This window comes from Trichomycterus rosablanca, chromosome 20, assembly GCF_030014385.1.
Source record: "Trichomycterus rosablanca isolate fTriRos1 chromosome 20, fTriRos1.hap1, whole genome shotgun sequence".
In the NCBI taxonomy this organism is placed as follows: Eukaryota; Metazoa; Chordata; class Actinopteri; order Siluriformes; family Trichomycteridae; genus Trichomycterus; species Trichomycterus rosablanca.
In genome coordinates, this window is record NC_086007.1 from 9,691,077 (window position 1) to 9,709,776 (window position 18,700).

Consider the following 18,700-nt stretch of genomic DNA (forward strand, 5'->3'; position numbering starts at 1 on the left):
CAAAAAAAGTATTTTCCTGCCTGTCTCTTACTGCGTTATTCACTGCTGAATGTGTTTTTTTTTAACTGCTTGCCATGATGTGGCTCTCAGCAGTACTGTGTGACTTGACATCAGTTTATTGAAATCATTCTGATCAAGAATCCTGTCATTAATCAGGGTTCTGCTCGGTGGATGCTCAGTCACAGGAGTCAGTGTTTGTCAGCTCTCTGTGGGATTGCAATGAGATGTCTTACACGTTCCCAGTCTCCGAATGGCTTTTTGTGTTCAGCCATTGTGTGGGATGTGTGAAAACATTAGGAACTGTGACGAGTTCAAAAGAAGACTTGCTATGCCAGGCTCGGTGATTGGCACTTGGGGCCGCAGTGTGATGAAAAGTGTGACTGTAATAGAAAGATTACTCTGTTGTGCTGGTGAGCAAGTGATGAGAGAAAAAAAGCTTTATTGTTGGGCTATTGTTGTAAAGTTTGACACCTTTTACAGTTGAATCTTTGGAAACCTATTATTGGAAAGCTAGTAATTGGTAGGTCACTGGTTCAAGCCCCACATTCGCCAGCTTGCCACTGTTGGGCCCTTGAGCAAGGCCCTTGAACCTCATGCTTGCAATGTATACAGTCTCAGTTGTGTACAGTTGTGCACAAAATGTAAATGTTAATTCAGCCGAATGTTCACCAGAACTGTTAAAGTGGCTTTTAGTAACACTGTGGTTGTAGGAACTGGTTACTTTTTACCTGGATGCTTATCTGTAATGCACGTTAACACAAGCCCCATGTCTCAGATCCTACACTGGCTGCCAGTAACTTTATTTTCGGCTGAAAGCTGGACTTTCCTTCTGCTTGTTATGGCTTCAGCTGAAGTATTTAGAGCCACTTTATTATTGAAACCTGTGTAAGTATCCAGTTACTTTTAGCAGTTACACCCTGGACTTCTGTGTGTCCTCTCCTTACACGTTATCAGTTAGTTTTCTTTACAGACCTGTGTTTGTTTGACAGCTGTAGTATTTCTATGTGCTAGAGGTTTCAGAATAAGTCTGTCCTGCTAATAGGTTAGAGCAGTAATCGATGGCAAAGGGATTTAAGTGGCAGGTGTATAAAGTGACAGGCAGAAGAGATTTTAAGAAGTGCCCCTTTGCGAGCCGCTCTGGTGGCGCAGCGGTAAAATACGCTAGCACACCAGAGCTGGGTTTTCGAATACATCGTATCGAATCTTAGCTCTGCCATCCGGCTGGGCGGCCGCATGAACAACGATTGGCTGTTGTTCGTAGGGTTAGGGGCAAGCCGGATCATGGGTCCTCATAACTGGTGCAATTACGACCCCTGCTTGGCTGATTGATGGCGCCTGTACAGGACTGAGGAATAATGCTGATCAGGATGTGGCTCTCCGTGCACAGCGCCGATCGCTATTTATGAACTTGACTCGTGCAGGTGAAAAATGCAGTCTGTACTGAGCACGTGTTGGAGGGGGCGTGTGTCAGTTGAGAAGCGTCCTCAGTCAGTGTTTTTAACTGCTTTACACTTCAACATCTTGGACATTTTGACTAAACGATTGCTAACTGAATTGCCGTAGGATTGCTTGGACTGCCTCATATTGCCAATGAAAAACGTTAAATTCCTAAACGCAAACATTAAAGTTTGAATTTCACAGCAAATTGCATATATCCTACAGAGTGGGGAACGGCTCAATTTACGGTGGTGTGATTTTCACGTTTGTGAGTTAGGTAGGGCCTTTGTCATTACATATGGATATATTGCACTAGTTGCACAAGGGATTATATATATGAGGTGGCACGGTGGCTCGGTAGGTAGCACTGTCGCCTCACAGCAAGAAGGTCCTGGGTTCGATCCCCAGGTAGGGCGGTCCGGGTCCTTTCTGTGTGGAGTTTGCATGTTCTCCCCATGTCTGTGTGGGTTTCCTCAGAGTGCTCTGATGTCCTCCCACAGTCGAAAGACATGCAAGTGAGGTGAATTGGAGATACAAAATTTCCATGACTGTGTTTGATATAACCTTGTGAACTGATGAACCTTGTGTAATGAGGAACTACCGTTCCTGTCATGAATGTAACCAAAGTATAAAACATGACGTTAAAATCCCAATAAACAAACAAACATAATAATCACTTTGTTGCAACTGTTATTTTTAATGCACTATTAAAAGAATTTTGGAAATTGGGCAAAGGTACAGAGGTCCCTTTATTTAACTCAGTGTGAGTCTACAGTATGTATATAACACAGATTACAACATTAAATAATAAACCCACGTTAAAGGTATTTAAATAAAACAATGAAACCTTTCTTGTGCTTTCTTTTTTATGTTTAAGTATGTGGAAAAGTGAATAACCATTTTTAATTATTACTTTATTTTAATCCACACAGCACATTCCCCTGGTCATCTGGAGTACCACTGGGGTTCGGCTTATATACCTGTACCTTATTTACACCGATCAGTCATAACGTTAAAACCACCTCCTTGTTTCTACACTCACTGTCCATTTTATCAGCGCCACTTACCATATAGAAGCACTTTGTAGTTCTACAATTACTGACTGTAGTCCATCTGTTTCTCTGCATGCTTTTTTAACCTGCTTTCACACTGTTCTTCAATGGTCAGGACCACCATAGAGCAGGTATTATTTAGGTGGTGGATCATTCTCAGCACTGCAGTGACACTGACATGGTGGTGGTGTGTTAGTGTGTGTTGTGCTGGTATGAGTGGATCAGACACAGCAGCACTGCTGGAGTTTTAAAATATCGTGTCCACTCACTGTCCACTCTATTAGACCCTCCTACCTAGTTGGTCCACCTTGTAGATGTAAAGTCAGAAACTGCTGTTTGAGTTGGTCATCTTCTAGACCTTCATCAATGGTCACAGGATGCTGCCCACAGGGCGCCGTTGGCTGGATATTTTTGGTTTGTGGACTATTCTCAGTCCAGCAGTGACAGTGAGGTGTTTAAAAACTCCATCAGCGCTGCTCTGTCTTATCCACTCATACCAGTACAACACACACTAACACACCACCACCATGTCAGTATCACTGCAGTGCTGAGAATGACCCACCACCCAAATAATACCTGCTCTGTGGTGGTCCTGACCATGAAAGAGGGCTAACAAAGCATGCAGAGTAACAGATGGACTACAGTCAGTAATTGTAGAACTACAAAGTGCTTCTATATGGTAAGTGGAGCTGATAAAATGGACAATGTGTGTAGAAACAATGAGGTGGTTTTAATGTTATGGCTGATCGGGGTATTTGTACCACAGTTTAAGAAGCACTGGCATGAACACTATTCAAATTGGTGACCACTTCTATTTGACTCTATTTGTAATCGTAGCCAGAATGTAAATATGTGTTTATAATGGGATTCGGCGAGTGTAACTTGTTAATTATAATTGGATTTAAATCCAGTGGTACTTTGTTTTTAATCAAGTGGGCTGTGGATTGCTTTGCATTCCCTCTCTGTCTTTACATGCCGGGCAGCGACACATGATATGCGTACCTCAGATATCTCACAGTCTAGTCACACTTGATAGTTGACATGTAGCACTTTGTGCACCAGGATGTGGCACAGTGGGCTTAGGATGGATCACTTCCTCACTTCCTTAACCTCTGGCTTTTTCCATTAAGCACTTGCTATAGATAGATCACCCCTTCCTGACTAAAAGGATGCAAATGTTCTAAATTTATCAGCATCCCTCTTTTAGGAAAGTGTGAGAACGTGTAGCACGTAGAAGACTGGGGCTAACCGGCATGTTGCTGGGAGTGGATGTCTGTCAGTGACGCTGGCAGATTGATGACTCACCGCTCATCATGTGCCCCGGTAGGGTGGTGGCTATGCTTTATTCGGTCATTGACCTTATTTGTTCTTGGGTTAACAGCTCAGATTTGAGTATGGCCTCCGGTTTTAACTACTAACACCTCCTCCTTATTTCCACGCCAGGATTATTTAGGAATTCATTCATGTATTTTTAGTAGGGGCAGTATGTTAATGCTGCTCACAAACAAGAGGCTGCTTATCCACCTGCTTATTTTGAACAGGCAGGACTGTGGAAAGATGAGAGGTGGAAAAAGTATCTCGTTTATCTCACTGTGGAGGTGGTGTGTACAGAATTAAGTGATTTTAAACTTTGCTTGGAAACTTTCAGCACAACTCTCATCGGCTGACTGAAAACAGACTGAAAAGTCTTACATGTGGACTGATTTCATGTTTATAGAAGTAGGGGTTTGTTAATAAACAGATTTAACATGGCACTTGGGTGGCACAGCGGTCTATTATATTCAATATGAATCTCATTAGTTCCATCAGCCAGCTAGACTCCTACAGAAATGTTATTGGCTATGTCCTGGGTGGTGGAAGGATTTCTGAAGCACCTGATTACAACCACCTCCTTGTTTCTACACTCACTGTCCATTTTATCAGCTCCACTTACTATATAGCAGCACTTTGTAGTTCTACAATTACTGACTGTTGTCCATCTGTTTCTCTGCATGCTTTGTTAGCCCCCTTTCATGCTGTTCTTCAATGGTCAGGACTCTCCCAGGACCACTACAGAGCAGGTATTATTTGGGTGGTGGGTCTTTCTCAGCACTGCAGTGACACTGACATGGTGGTGTGTTAGTGTGTGTTGTGCTGGTATGAGTGGATAAGACACAACAGCGCTGCTGGAGTTTTTAAACACCTCACTGTCACTGCTGGACTGAGAATAGTCCACAAACCAAAAATATATCCAGCCAACAGTTCCCCATGGGCAGCAGCCTGTGACCACTGATGAAGGTCTAGAAGATGACCAACTCAAACAGCAGCAATAGATGAGCGATCGTCTCTGACTTTACGGACCAACTAGGTAGGAGTGTCTAATAGAGTGGACAGTGAGTGGACACGGTTTTTAAAAACTCCAGCAGCGCTGCTGTGTCTGATCCACTCATACTAGCACAACACACACCAACACACCACTAAGAATGATCCACCACCTAAATAATACCTGCTCTGTGGTGGTCCTGTGGGGGTCCTGATCATTGAAGAACAGGGTGAAAGCAGGTTAAAAAAGCATGCAGAGAAACAGATGGACTACAGTCAGTAATTGTAGAACTACAAAGTGCTTCTATATGGTAAGTGGAGGTGGTTTTAATGTTATGGCTGATCAGTGTATGTATATATGACAAATAAAGACCTTCTTCTTCTTCTAGTCAGTGATGTTTGCTTTATTGAGATGAAGATGAGGTCTACTGTCTTAACTATGTTTTTTTTTTTATTGCATCTCCCATTACTGCCCACTTAATCAATCAGTTAACCAAATATAAATGATTGAGGTCAGGAATGTTAGCCAGACCCATGCTGGATTACTGCCAGCCCCGTTCAAGTCTAGTGTTCAGGTTACTCCAGTGCAATCTTTTCAGCAATGTAAAATCACATTTTATTATTCAAATGTGTTAGTCAATAATTAAAAAAGACAAAAACTTAACATTATGACAGTACTTTACATTGTAGCGTTGGTTCTGCAGTGTTGTTAGGGATGGAGCTTTGCTATCTTGTGAAGGATAAGCATAGTAGCACAAGGGAGCCTGGGAAATGAAGAATCTATTCGAAAACGTAGTGAGCTCTCTAGTGTGTCTAAATAACCTGACTTATAAGACGATGACTTATTAGAATCCTCTCTACTTAGGAAGCTGCCTAGGTGGGCAGTAGATTGCAAGGCAGCTCACTAGGTTTTCGAACACACCCCTTTTCGAACAGTGTCGTTGAAATATAATCTTTATAGAGTTACTACAGTTTTTAAAAATTGATGTGTAGATTTGGTTGGCTTTTTTCTTGCTGTGTAATCGTGTTATAATTGTGAAAAATTTTAATATGGTGGCAACACTTGTTTTTAAACAAGACTGAATGTTTTCCAAGTTCACACTACACGACATTCCAAGTCGTCAGGTCGCTGTACAGTTCACACTACACAACTGGATCTCTTGTAATCGGGAGTCTTTCAAGTCGGTGTGTATTTCACACTACAGGACCGATTGGCGATAGGGGGTTTCACACTACACGATCTATCACCAACTGGAATCGCAGGCGAGCTTCTCTGGTCTCCCAAACTGCGTTTTGTCACGAAAACACACGCAGGAAAGTGACGAGGGGTTTAATGATACTACGTCTAAAAATGCACGTCAACAAGTAGCGAGCGATCAAAGTTTGTGCGCTAATGTGCAGCGTAAAATCACAGAGAAAAAATAAATGAATCTGAGTGGATTTGGCTACTTGAACAGCATGTATTGTTCTGTAGTGAGTTGGAGGTAGTTTTACAGAAATACTGTAAAACTTGTGTGTGCCGATGTATTCTGATATAAACTATATTATGCCCCTGTCCCACCTTTTTACACTCCTCCCCTGTGTTTCCCCTCACACCGTATCTTACGTTCTTATTGGCTGTTCGACATAGCACTCATTGCCAGTCGAGCCACTCGGATTGAGTTGTTGAGTAGTTCACACATAGCGATTGAGAGCCAAGTTTCGATCGCCAAGCAAACACAGAGTTGCTCCCGAGCCGGCAAATCTAGCGCCAACCAGTCGGCGAGCGAAAATCAGGTCAAAAATCGTGTAGTGTGAACTAGGCATTACCTGACATATTGTGCTTGCTTAGTGAAGCAGAAACCATAAACCACATGAAAGGTGCTTAAAGGTGTTTTTAGGTTAAACAGTTCCCAGACTGGTGTGGTTTTTCTATGTGGTTGTGTGTACAGTCACAGTCAGTCATTCAACCCTTCACCTCAAAAAGTATTATTTTAACACATATAGAATTTAATAAAAATATATAAGAAGTCTCAGTAAACAGAGAGAGAATATTTCTTATTACAGATGAGTGATTGGGATAACATTTAGCTCTCTTGACAAATGTCCATGTGCACTTTTTAATCAACCCCCAGCTCCAAGACTTTGTTGAACATCCTTTGCCTTGATAACCTTTAATAATTGATTTTTGGTTAGTGCTAACAAGCCTCTGACACCTCTCTTGTGGAATCTTTGCCCTTTCTCTTGGTTCAAAAGCTTCCAGCTTATTGTGATTTGATGGCTTTTATGCTGCAAACGTTTCCTTTAAATCTTACCACAGTTTTATTATGGGATTTAAATCTGGAGACTGAGAAGGCCACTCCCAAGATATATTTGGTTCACTTGGAGGTGTGCTTGGGATTGTTGTCTTGCTAGAGTCTAATTTCACCACGACATTCTTTCTCAATATGACTTTGTATTTCAGTGAATTCATGAAGCCAGTCACATGGTCAAGATTGTGAGTTCCTGCAGCAGAAAAACATTCCCACAGCATCACTGACCCATTTTGATTCTTGACCGTGAGGATAGTGTTATTCTGGTCTTTTTGCGACACACCACTTATCTATAGGTCCAACAGTTTCGGTTTTGATTCATGACTCCATACAGCTGTGTCCCAGAGCTCTGCAGGCCTATCCAAATTCCTTGTTTGTCGTATGCCAGTCAACCCTTCCTGTGCTTCTTTAACAGGAATGGTGGGCATCTTGGAGTCCAACCATGGTTGCCATTTGCAGTAACACTGGGTATTTCTTTGTTGTTCTGGTGAGATTGCTAAGACCCAGGAGGAATTATCTCTTGGTCTTAAAAATCATTTTATACCCATTGCCCTTTTGGTGCAGGGAAATGATCCCCCCTCTCATCTTTTGTGACAGCCTCTTAGTTGTCACCATGGTTACAATACGCCTTGAACACTTAAATCTCTGGGTGGTGTTTTTATAACACATCACAGCTAAAGCAAGTTAAGAGCACTGATGTCAGTAACGCGTTACTTAGTAACGTGTTACTCTAATCTGACCGCATTTTTCAGTAACAAGTAATCTAACGCGTTACTATTTCCAATCCAGTAATCAGATTAAAGTTACTTATCCAAGTTACTGTGCGTTACTATTTTTGCGTCTTGGAGAGTGACGTCTGGCCTATGCGACAATTAAGTCACGAGCTGCGTCCGAAATCGCATACTTACAGAGTATGCACTAGAATGGAGGAAGTTTGCACCACTCGGCCGGTAAAGAAGTACATACTTTCAGTACAGAAGTGTGCAGTATGCACACAACACCGCTACGTACTACACGTGGGGACGTGATGACGTAATATCACCATAGTTACAGACTCATTACAAACCCCACTCGCCAAAATTTTGGATATTTATCGTGTTTTTGTTATTTATTTGTCTCTAAAAATTTTATTTTATTTATCTTACTTACACTTGTGAACAGAGGACTCCGTTTTCCACGTCTTTCTTGTTTCTTATTCCGCTTCAATCGCCTACGCAGCTCCAGTTGCATTACGGCAGCTGCTGAAGGTAACTAATAAAGTAACTTGTAATCTAACTTAGTTACTTTTAAAATCAAGTAATCAATAAAGTACTTTTTAAAGGTAACTATGCCATCACTGGTTAAGAGTCATAATTGAGTCCTAATGGTTTGATCATGTGGTAACCCAACTGTATGTAGGTTATACAGACTAGCGGTAGATTTTAGGATCAGCAGTATTATGTAGAATCGGCAGACTTTACAAAATATCCTTCCTCTCTCAAACACTAAATAGTTTTTTTTTCCTTTAATTTGCTTTATCAGTTAATAAAGACTTTTAAAGACATTTAAAGCAAATTCTAGCTCTGCAGTGAAGTTTTTAACTTTTTTATGAGGGGGTGCAAATGTGTAGTAACATACACCGATTAGACATAACATTATGACCACCTTCCTATTTGTGTTGGTCCCCCTTTTGCTGCCAAAACAGCCCTGACCCATCGAGGCATGGACTCCACTAGACCCCTAAAGGTGTGCTGTGGTATCTGGCACAAAGATATTAGCAGCAGATCCTTTAACTCCTGTAAGTTGTGAGGTGGGGCCTCCATGGATCGGACTTGTTTGTCCAGCACATACCACGGATGCTCGATTGGATTGAGATCTATGGAATTTGGTGGCCAAGTCAACACCTCAAACTGGTTGTTGTGCTCCTCAAACCACAATTTGGCCCTCGTCAAACTCGCTCAAATCCTTACGCTTGCCCATTTTTCCTGCTTCTAACACATCAACTTTGAGGATTAAATGTTCACTTGCTGCCTAATATATTCCCCCCACTAACAGGTGCCGTGATGAAGAGATAATCAGTGTTATTCACTTCACCAGTCAGTGGTCATAATGTTATGCCTGGTTGGTGTATTGTAGTCAGTGAGTGGGTGAGACAGTAAGGCAAACAGTGGCTTTCTTTGGAGTAGGTGGTTTTTATAAGGCTCAAACAGTGTGTTCTGGTTATGACTAAAGCAAACCTCCGGTCCTCAGCACTGTCATTACACACTCCTTCCGCAGAGGTCAACAAGTCTAAGCTTCAGACACTGACCACTAAACAAATGAGCCAACTCTCCCACACACCAACACAGCTGACTTCCTCATACCAGAGCGAGCATGTCTCTTGCAGTGAATGAGCCAAACAACCCAGACCTACAGCAACACAGTGTTTAATATAACATCAAATACAGCGCTTTGGCGTCCAAGTCACATTAGTCAAAACAAGGCCATGCGATCTGATTACATTCAGCCTTTCATGTGTGTTCCGAGTCGACTCCGTTCCTGTTAAATCTCAGCCACACAACACACCACGTTCGTTCATAGCATCTGCAGTCCGTAGCTTTGAGAACAAACCTGTCGGTGACTCATCATTCTCTGCCTTTGCTGCCTGCAGGGAGGGAATGTGAGAATGAGAGTGGAAAAAAGGACTGAACATCGAAGCTAGTGAAGCGTACATCCGTCTGTCCGTTTATCATGTAGCCATAATATTTCTGCAATGCTTTATGAAGAGATTCGTGTTTGACAGTTCTTCCTCTCACATCACCTCTACACGGCTTTGCTTAATTGCTTGCTGTTGCGTAGCTTAACAGCTTGTTATAGTCACTAATTTATCTGTGTGGGCTGGCAGAATTAGTTGCGCCGCATTCCCCACTGATTGAACACTGTCCAAGAAAGTAGCCAAATTATCTCCCTTAGGATCCTTAATGTTTGTGTCTTATGTTTTAATTCTTGAAGACAAAGCTTGGACAAAAGGGGTGGAGTGAATCAGTTGGGCAAAGTATGCTTAAGTAGAATTTGATAAAGGAACACCTCGCACCCGGAGAGAACAATTATACTTTAAAATAAGGAACACTTGACAGTTAATCTGTTGGTTTAAAATTCTATAATATTGAATATTTCTGGATAGCAAAAGCTGGAATAAATAAAGTAAATAAACTAGGCTGTGTTTTCTCTTTACTTAATTGCATGCAAGTTTAAATGTCAGCAGAGTCACCATCCTGACTGGACGTCCACACAAACACAAACTGTGGCCGTGTTTGAGTGGGAGGGAAGGTTGAACAGGGTGTCTTTCTTCTGCCATGATCTGGGTGCCTGCGTGAGATTTTGGACCACATTCGCAGTAAGGCTCTGTGTGCGAACCCAACGCTGGCAGGTGATTAGAAGCGGCCACTACATAGACACGTCGGAAGGGTTGTGTGGTGACTTTACTGATCAAATAACACTGCCTAACCACTTGTATTACTTATAATACTTACTGTGGACACACTAAGTTTAGCTGCTGACCTCTGCAATATTACAACCAATATTACAGTCATTGAAAAATTTGGAAGGTGTCTAGACCTGACATAGTAGGCACTAGGCACAATGGAATAAAAATACCGTACACCAACTTGCCAATGACAGATGAGTAAACTAAAACTCGAAACTCAGTGTTGCCACCGGTCGGCTGGGCTCCATCTAGCGGGCATAATTGGCAGTGCCTGCGGCAGATACTAATTGGCCACCATATCTGCAGGGTGGGGGCCGGACTATGTGTGTGTGAGTGGGTCTTCATTACGCTGTGTAGGGACCCTGATTGGTGGAAGAGACGCCTGTGCAGAATACACACTGTACACGTGTCAGAAGAGGCGTGTACAGCGACGTGCTCTCCTTGGATGTAATCTGGTATCTCTCAGCAGCGGAAGACAAAATTGAGTGCGCTAAACCGGAAGTAAATGGGGAGAAAATGCATATGAAAAAGAAACAAATGTTGGCTGCCAATGAATGTCTCAAATTAATGATTTTTAAGACTTCTAGATCATTAATGCATAAAGAGAAGTATATTAGTTCAATCTTTTGAAGACCAAATGCTTAGGTGGTGCAGTGGTCCAATGTGCTAGCCCACCCTCTGTGAGATCTAGAGATTTTGACTTCAGATCTTAAAGCTCAGAGCTCAAAATCTGGCCAGGCGTTCAGAAAAGGGGGATCAAACGGGTTTCAATATCTTCATACAGGTGCAACCTCTGCTGTCTGGTTAAGGCGTCTGCATTAGTGCTGCTCTGCTGCTTGTAGCGAGAGACAACAAAACTAAAATGCAGTAGGGGAATATAAACTATTAGATAGGCCGGGAAATAGGAGAAAAATACACAACAAAAAGCAGTGACAGGATGGATTGGCAAAAGCAAGTGTTTGTTGTAATTATTTAAGAGGATTTGTAATTACACACAGGCAGGGGGTCCTCTCGACCAGTATTTTATTCTGGATTAGCTCTAATTAAGAGCAAATCCCAGCCACAACAGACACATCACTATTTTCTACGATCACAAAACACACCGTTTCCCTTCACTACCGGCTACCCGACTTCTTTGACTTCTTTCTACAAATCCAGAGAACACTTTGTTTCCTTTCATGGCTAATTAGCAAATCACAGCGCTAATATATGTTCAGCTTCTCTTCATGCCGACTGTAGAACGAGAGATGACAAACAAGCTTAAAACCAAGAGCTTCACTCAACATCTTTCAGTCAGTCCTCCACACACACACAGCTTTGTGCTTGTCTATCACGGAAAGGGAATTTGTCTCACTCACTGAACAGGCTTGCCTGCTGTTTTGGACTTTGGCCTATTCCTGGCTCTGTCTCTGTTTTTTCGGGGAGTTATTTTTTTCCCCATGTGTGTTTTTCTCACTCTGTGTTTGTTGATGCTTCTGGAAGGCTAGCTCTAAAGTCCACGTCAGCAAAGCAGCAGCCTGACTCTTTCGTATAGGGAGGGGTAGGTGTGTGTATGAATGAAAGAGGGGTGAAGAGAGGAGGATGTGGCCTTTTGTGTCTCATCTGCCCGTGCTTTTGCGTCAGTCTGATGCAAAAGTGTGGGTGTTCTTTTTTTCTTATTTGCACATTTTGTCTTTTTCCATCCCTCCTTCCATTTCGCTCTAGTTTTCTCTAAAAATGTTTTCTCATTTTTTGTTTTGTTAATTTTAATATTATTCTACATTATTATACACATTTTCACTGTCTGTGTATGAGAGCCTTGTCACAATTCCTGCTCTTCTGTTCGCTTCTAAGCCCATACCAACCTGTGATCTGTTATACAGTAGACCCTTGACTTATGAACATTTTGACTTAAGAACAGCCCTTCGGAATCAATTAAATTCATAAGTTAAACCTATTTGTCCCATAAGAAATAATGTAAATAGAATTAATCAGTGCCAGACCTCCCAAACCACCCCCTTACCTAACCTTTCTTATGTCTTTTTTGTTATAGATACAAGTATATTTTCCCTTAAATCTTAAATTATAGAATAGACATTCCTGTAATAAACAACAATACACAGTACTACTGTACTGTACATAAAAAAACACATCACATTTCAGTACAGTATGTGTGCTGTACCATACACCATAATAAATGTCTTTCTTTATTTTAAAAAAATGTATCTACCAAGAAACAACAATAACTTTCATACTGTACTAATAATAGTATTAGATTTTTTCATTTTCTCAACTCTACGCTCTCTGCACCTTCTTTGGGGCCATTTTAATATTGAATTTTACAAAATATAAAGAAAACACCGGAAAAGCACTGTCCGCTGTCCAAATGTTCCCAAAAAAAAAAAAAAAAAAAAAAAAAAAAATATATATATATATATATACAGTGTATCACAAAAGTGAGTACACCCCTCACATTTCTGCAGATATTTAAGTATATCTTTTCATGGGACAACACTGACAAAATGACACTTTGACACAATGAAAAGTAGTCTGTGTGCAGCTTATATAACAGTGTAAATTTATTCTTCCCTCAAAATAACTCAATATACAGCCATTAATGTCAAAACCACCGGCAACAAAAGTGAGTACACCCCTTAGTGAAAGTTCCTGAAGTGTCAATATTTTGTGTAGCCACCATTATTTCCCAGAACTGCCTTAACTCTCCTGGACATGGAGTTTACCAGAGCTTCACAGGTTGCCACTGCAATGCTTTTCCACTCCTCCATGACGACATCACGGAGCTGGCGGATATTCGAGACTTTGCGCTCCTCCACCTTCCGCTTGAGGATGCCCCAAAGATGTTCTATTGGGTTTAGGTCTGGAGACATGCTTGGCCAGTCCATCACCTTTACCCTCAGCCTCTTCAATAAAGCAGTGGTCGTCTTAGAGGCGTGTTTGGGGTCATTATCATGCTGGAACACTGCCCTGCGACCCAGTTTCCGGAGGGAGGGGATCATGCTCTGCTTCAGTATTTCACAGTACATATTGGAGTTCATGTGTCCCTCAATGAAATGTAACTCCCCAACACCTGCTGCACTCATGCAGCCCCAGACCATGGCATTCCCACCACCATGCTTGACTGTAGGCATGACACACTTATCTTTGTACACCTCACCTGATTGCCGCCACACATGCTTGAGACCGTCTGAACCAAACAAATTGATCTTGGTCTCATCAGACCATAGGACATGGTTCCAGTAATCCATGTCCTTTGTTGACATGTCTTCAGCAAACTGTTTGCGGGCTTTCTTGTGTAGAGACTTCAGAAGAGGCTTCCTTCTGGGGTGACAGCCATGCAGACCAATTTGATGTAGTGTGCGGCGTATGGTCTGAGCACTGACAGGCTGACCCCCCACCTTTTCAATCTCTGCAGCAATGCTGACAGCACTCCTGCGCCTATCTTTCAAAGACAGCAGTTGGATGATGAGCACGTGCACTCAGCTTCTTTGGACGACCAACGCGAGGTCTGTTCTGAGTGGACCCTGCTCTTTTAAAACGCTGGATGATCTTGGCCACTGTGCTGCAGCTCAGTTTCAGGGTGTTGGCAATCTTCTTGTAGCCTTGGCCATCTTCATGTAGCGCAACAATTCGTCTTTTAAGATCCTCAGAGAGTTCTTTGCCATGAGGTGCCATGTTGGAACTTTTAGTGACCAGTATGAGAGAGTGTGAGAGCTGTACTACTAAATTGAACACACCTGCTCCCTATGCACACCTGAGACCTAGTAACACTAACAAATCACATGACATTTTGGAGGGAAAATGACAAGCAGTGCTCAATTTGGACATTTAGGGGTGTAGTCTCTTAGGGGTGTACTCACTTTTGTTGCCGGTGGTTTAGACATTAATGGCTGTATATTGAGTTATTTTGAGGGAAGAATAAATTTACACTGTTATATAAGCTGCACACAGACTACTTTTCATTGTGTCAAAGTGTCATTTTGTCAGTGTTGTCCCATGAAAAGATATACTTAAATATCTGCAGAAATGTGAGGGGTGTACTCACTTTTGTGATACACTGTATATATATATATATATATATATATATATATCTGTATATATAGATATATATATAGAGAGAGAGAGAGAGAGAGCGAGAGACGATCGGAGTCAACTTGTTCGAGACGTCACGCCGTTTCGTTTGCGTGCGGATTTCGGTTCGTAATCCGAAATTTGTTTGTACGTTAAGTTGAAAACAAACGCTCGTAACCCAAAATGTTCATATGGTAAACGGTTCATTAGACAAGGGTCTACTGTACTTACACATCGCTTTTGTGACCATTTTGGCATATGTCCCTCCCTTCTCACAGTCTAGTCATTTCCAAGTCATTTCCAAGTCCAAGGAGCGCGATAGACTAGCACACACCCCTTCCAACACACAGGCAGTTGAAAGCCACTTTTTTTTATATTTGCCAGTGAATGTGACTGACCGAGAGCTGTGTTGCTTATGGCTCAGAAGCAGAGACCATATTAGCAAAAACAATGAGGAACCCAGTTGACTCTCCTCTCTCAGGCACAACCCATTAGCACAGCTAAGATTCAAGCCGAGATAATAGTGGTGTTGGGCTACCACCCAAGCGCCCAGTAAGGGTGTTAAATCTGCACTGCTCCTGCTCTCTGCACCGGTGAGAAATCTGTAGCTCCACATCAGCTGGTAGAAATGTCTTTTCAACTTGCCATCAAGAGATTTGAATGCATGCACTTGTTACCTATTTGTTTACCTCGTCTATAAACCCTGGCAGTAAACAGATGCAGCGCTGACATTTTAATTTCCCAGACAGAGCAGAACTGTTCATCCTGTGTCACTGCAGACTTGATTCAGCCATGTTTTACTGTTCTGTATTATTATTATTAGTCAGATGTGGACTTATCATAAATGTATTAGCGAGCCCACAATGCTTTACTTTGCTTGCCTTGTATGGCAGGTAATTTGATTAGCTGCACCAGGGGTTTCTGGTTAAAATTTCAAGCTGTCCAGGGTGTTGATTTACATTCTAGTTGATATACATCCTAGCAAGATTTACATCCCAGCTGATAGAAAAATGTCAGTAATGCTTTTAGAGAATAAACTAGAGAACCCTAAGTATTGTACACATGAAGCTAGGACAGTAATCATATAAAATCACAAGTAGTAGTGGCAGTTTGATTAGTAGTAGTACTACTAGTTTATTGTTCTTGTTAGTGGTAGTAGTAGTAGTATTATTATTATTAGTAGTAGTTTATTATTATTATTGTTATTAATATTGTTATTAGTAGTAGTAGTACTGGTAGTATTATTATTAGTAGTAGATTTTTATTATTATTATTATTATTATTATTATTATTGTTAATGTTGTTATTATTATTATTATTATTATGATTATTGTTATTGTTAGTGGTAGTAGTACTGGTAATATTATTTGTAGTAGTAGTTTATTATTATTATGATTATTATTGTTATTGTTAGTGGTAGTAGTACTGGTAGTATTATTAGAAGTAGTAGTAGTTTATTATTATTATTATTATTAGTAGTAGTAGTAGTATTGGTAGTATTATTATTAGTAGTAGTTTATTATTATTATTATTATTATTGTCAGTAGTAGTAGTATTGGTGGTATTATTATTAGTAGTAGTTGATTATTATTATTTGTATTACTGTTATTGTTAGTGGTAGTAGTAGTATTGGTAGTATTATTATTAGTAGAAGTTTATTATTATTATTTGTATTACTGTTATTGTTAGTGGTTGTAGTAGTACTGGTAGTATTATTATTAGTAGCAGTTTATTATTATTATTTGTATTACTGTTATTGTTAGTGGTAGTAGTAGTAGTACTGGTAGTATTATTATTATTAGTAGTTTATTATTATTGTTATTGTCAGTAGTAGTAGTATTGGTGGTATTATTATTAGTAGTAGTTGATTATTATTATTTGTATTACTGTTATTGTTAGTGGTAGTAGTAGTATTGGTAGTATTATTATTAGTAGAAGTTTATTATTATTATTTGTATTACTGTTATTAGTGGTAGTAGTAGTACTGGTAGTATTATTATTAGTAGCAGTTTATTATTATTATTTGTATTACTGTTATTGTTAGTGGTAGTAGTAGTAGTACTGGTAGTATTATTATTAGTAGTAGTTTATTATTATTATTGTTATTGTTAGTAGTATTAGTATGTGTAGTATTATTATTATTGTTAGTGGTTTTTTATTATTATTATTACTGCTATTGTTAGTGGTAGTAGTAGTAGTAGTGGTAGTATTATTATTAGTAGTAGTTTATTATTATTATTATTGTTAGTAGTAGTAGTATTGGTAGTAGTATTATTAGTAGTAGTTTATTATTATTATTATTACTGTTATTGTTAGTGGTAGTAGTAGTAGTAGTAGTAGTGGTAGTAGTAGTAGTAGTAGTAGTAGTAGTGGTAGTATTATTATTAGTAGTAGTTTATTATTGTTATTATTATTGTTAGTAGTATTAGTATTTGTAGTATTATTAGTAGTAGTTTATTATTATTATTGTTGTTAGTAGTAGTAGTAGTATTGGTAGTATTATTATTAGTAGTGGTTTATTACTATTATTATTATTATTGTTGTTAGTAGTAGTAGTAGTATTGGTAGTATTATTATTAGTAGTGGTTTATTACTATTATTATTATTATTGTTGTTAGTAGTAGTAGTAGTATTGGTAGTATTATTAGTAGTGGTTTATTACTATTATTATTATTATTGCTGTTGGTAGTAGTAGTTGTAGTAGTTGTAGTAGTTTTATTATTACTATTATTATTATTATTAGTAGTTTATTTCTCTTCTTATTAATTATATTGTTAGTAGTGATAGTATTAGTAGTAATAGTGGTAGCATTATTATTATCAATAGTTTGTTATTATTTATATTATAATTGTTATTATTGTTATTGTTAGTAGTAGTAATGGTAGGATTATTGTTATTTGTAGCAGTTGTAATTTGTAATGTTATCTGTTTCTGCTCTTTATGTAAGTTTGACAGGTCGGCAGTAATAGCTTATCACACCCAGAGTGCTGATGTTATTTATTAGTCAACTAAAAATGTCCTCATCCAGTTTAAATGAAAAGATTGATGTCTGTAATGCACAATGCCTGCGTAACACTAACTTACGACTCATTCCTGCTGCATCACCCCACCATAAAATATATGAAGCACCTGAAGTGTATTACATTTACAATACATGTGTATTTATTTTATTAGTCAACAGTAAGAGCTTATAGGAGGCAGGATTTCATAGCTGGTTATTGTATAATTATGAACCAATGGTGAATCGCATTGTAGCAGCCTGTACTTACTCATCAGCCCAACAATTACTGTTGAAACACTGGAATGTCTTTTTCCCCTGGCAGTTCAGTTACCCTACGTGTGCCCTACGCTCAGACTTCTTCTTCAGGTCCACTCATGTGTTATACCAGACTGACTCACTTCAAATTAATTAAGCTGGTTCAGTCTCTCAAAATCAGTCTTCAAAAGGTCCCTCTGCACTCCACATCAAAGTAAAGAGATAATGGCTTGTCTGTCATTCTAAAGAGCCGACAAGCCTTTACTTTTAAAAGAACCTCCTGGCTTTTATTGAAGCTGATAAAGCGGTGTCGAATGTTGAAATGATCTGAAATAGGATTTGAAATGTCAAAATATTTGTTTTATTGTTGTAAGTAGTATCTACATTAAACGAAAAGATGCATGGATGGCACAAATGTTAAGCATTTTTAAACCTTTGCTTGATAAACTTACTGAAATAGGTAAGGAACACATGCTTGCCATTCTATGCCAGGGAACTCTGATCACTGAATACCCCCAAAGAGCACCTTTTTGGCCTCACACCAAGCTACATGCATCAATTCAAGTTCAAGCCTGGCAATCTGTTACAACTAGATCATTTCAATTTGCATGTTGTCGGGCTGTAGTTAATGATACAGTATAAAGCGCCTGGAAACAAGTCCCTGAAAATGACCTGTTGCTATAGAAACTGTAAATAAGTAATGGATTAGCAGCAAGGCCTTGATATACAGCTGGAATTAACCCGGGCAGAATTTCAGCATTCACGTCAGAGCTGTGTTGTTACTAAAAACTTTCTGACCAAGTAGAGTGTCATGGTTTTAATTTTAAACTATACAGACTGTACACCATGT

At 39.7% G+C, this 18,700-nt stretch overlaps 1 protein-coding gene across 4 annotated transcripts in view; it reads left to right on the top strand.

Annotated features, from left to right (window-relative positions):
- The window catches only part of fndc3a (fibronectin type III domain containing 3A), a 94,169-nt gene that overhangs the window by 41,591 nt on the left and 33,878 nt on the right, over positions 1 to 18,700 (top strand). The window lies entirely within an intron of this gene.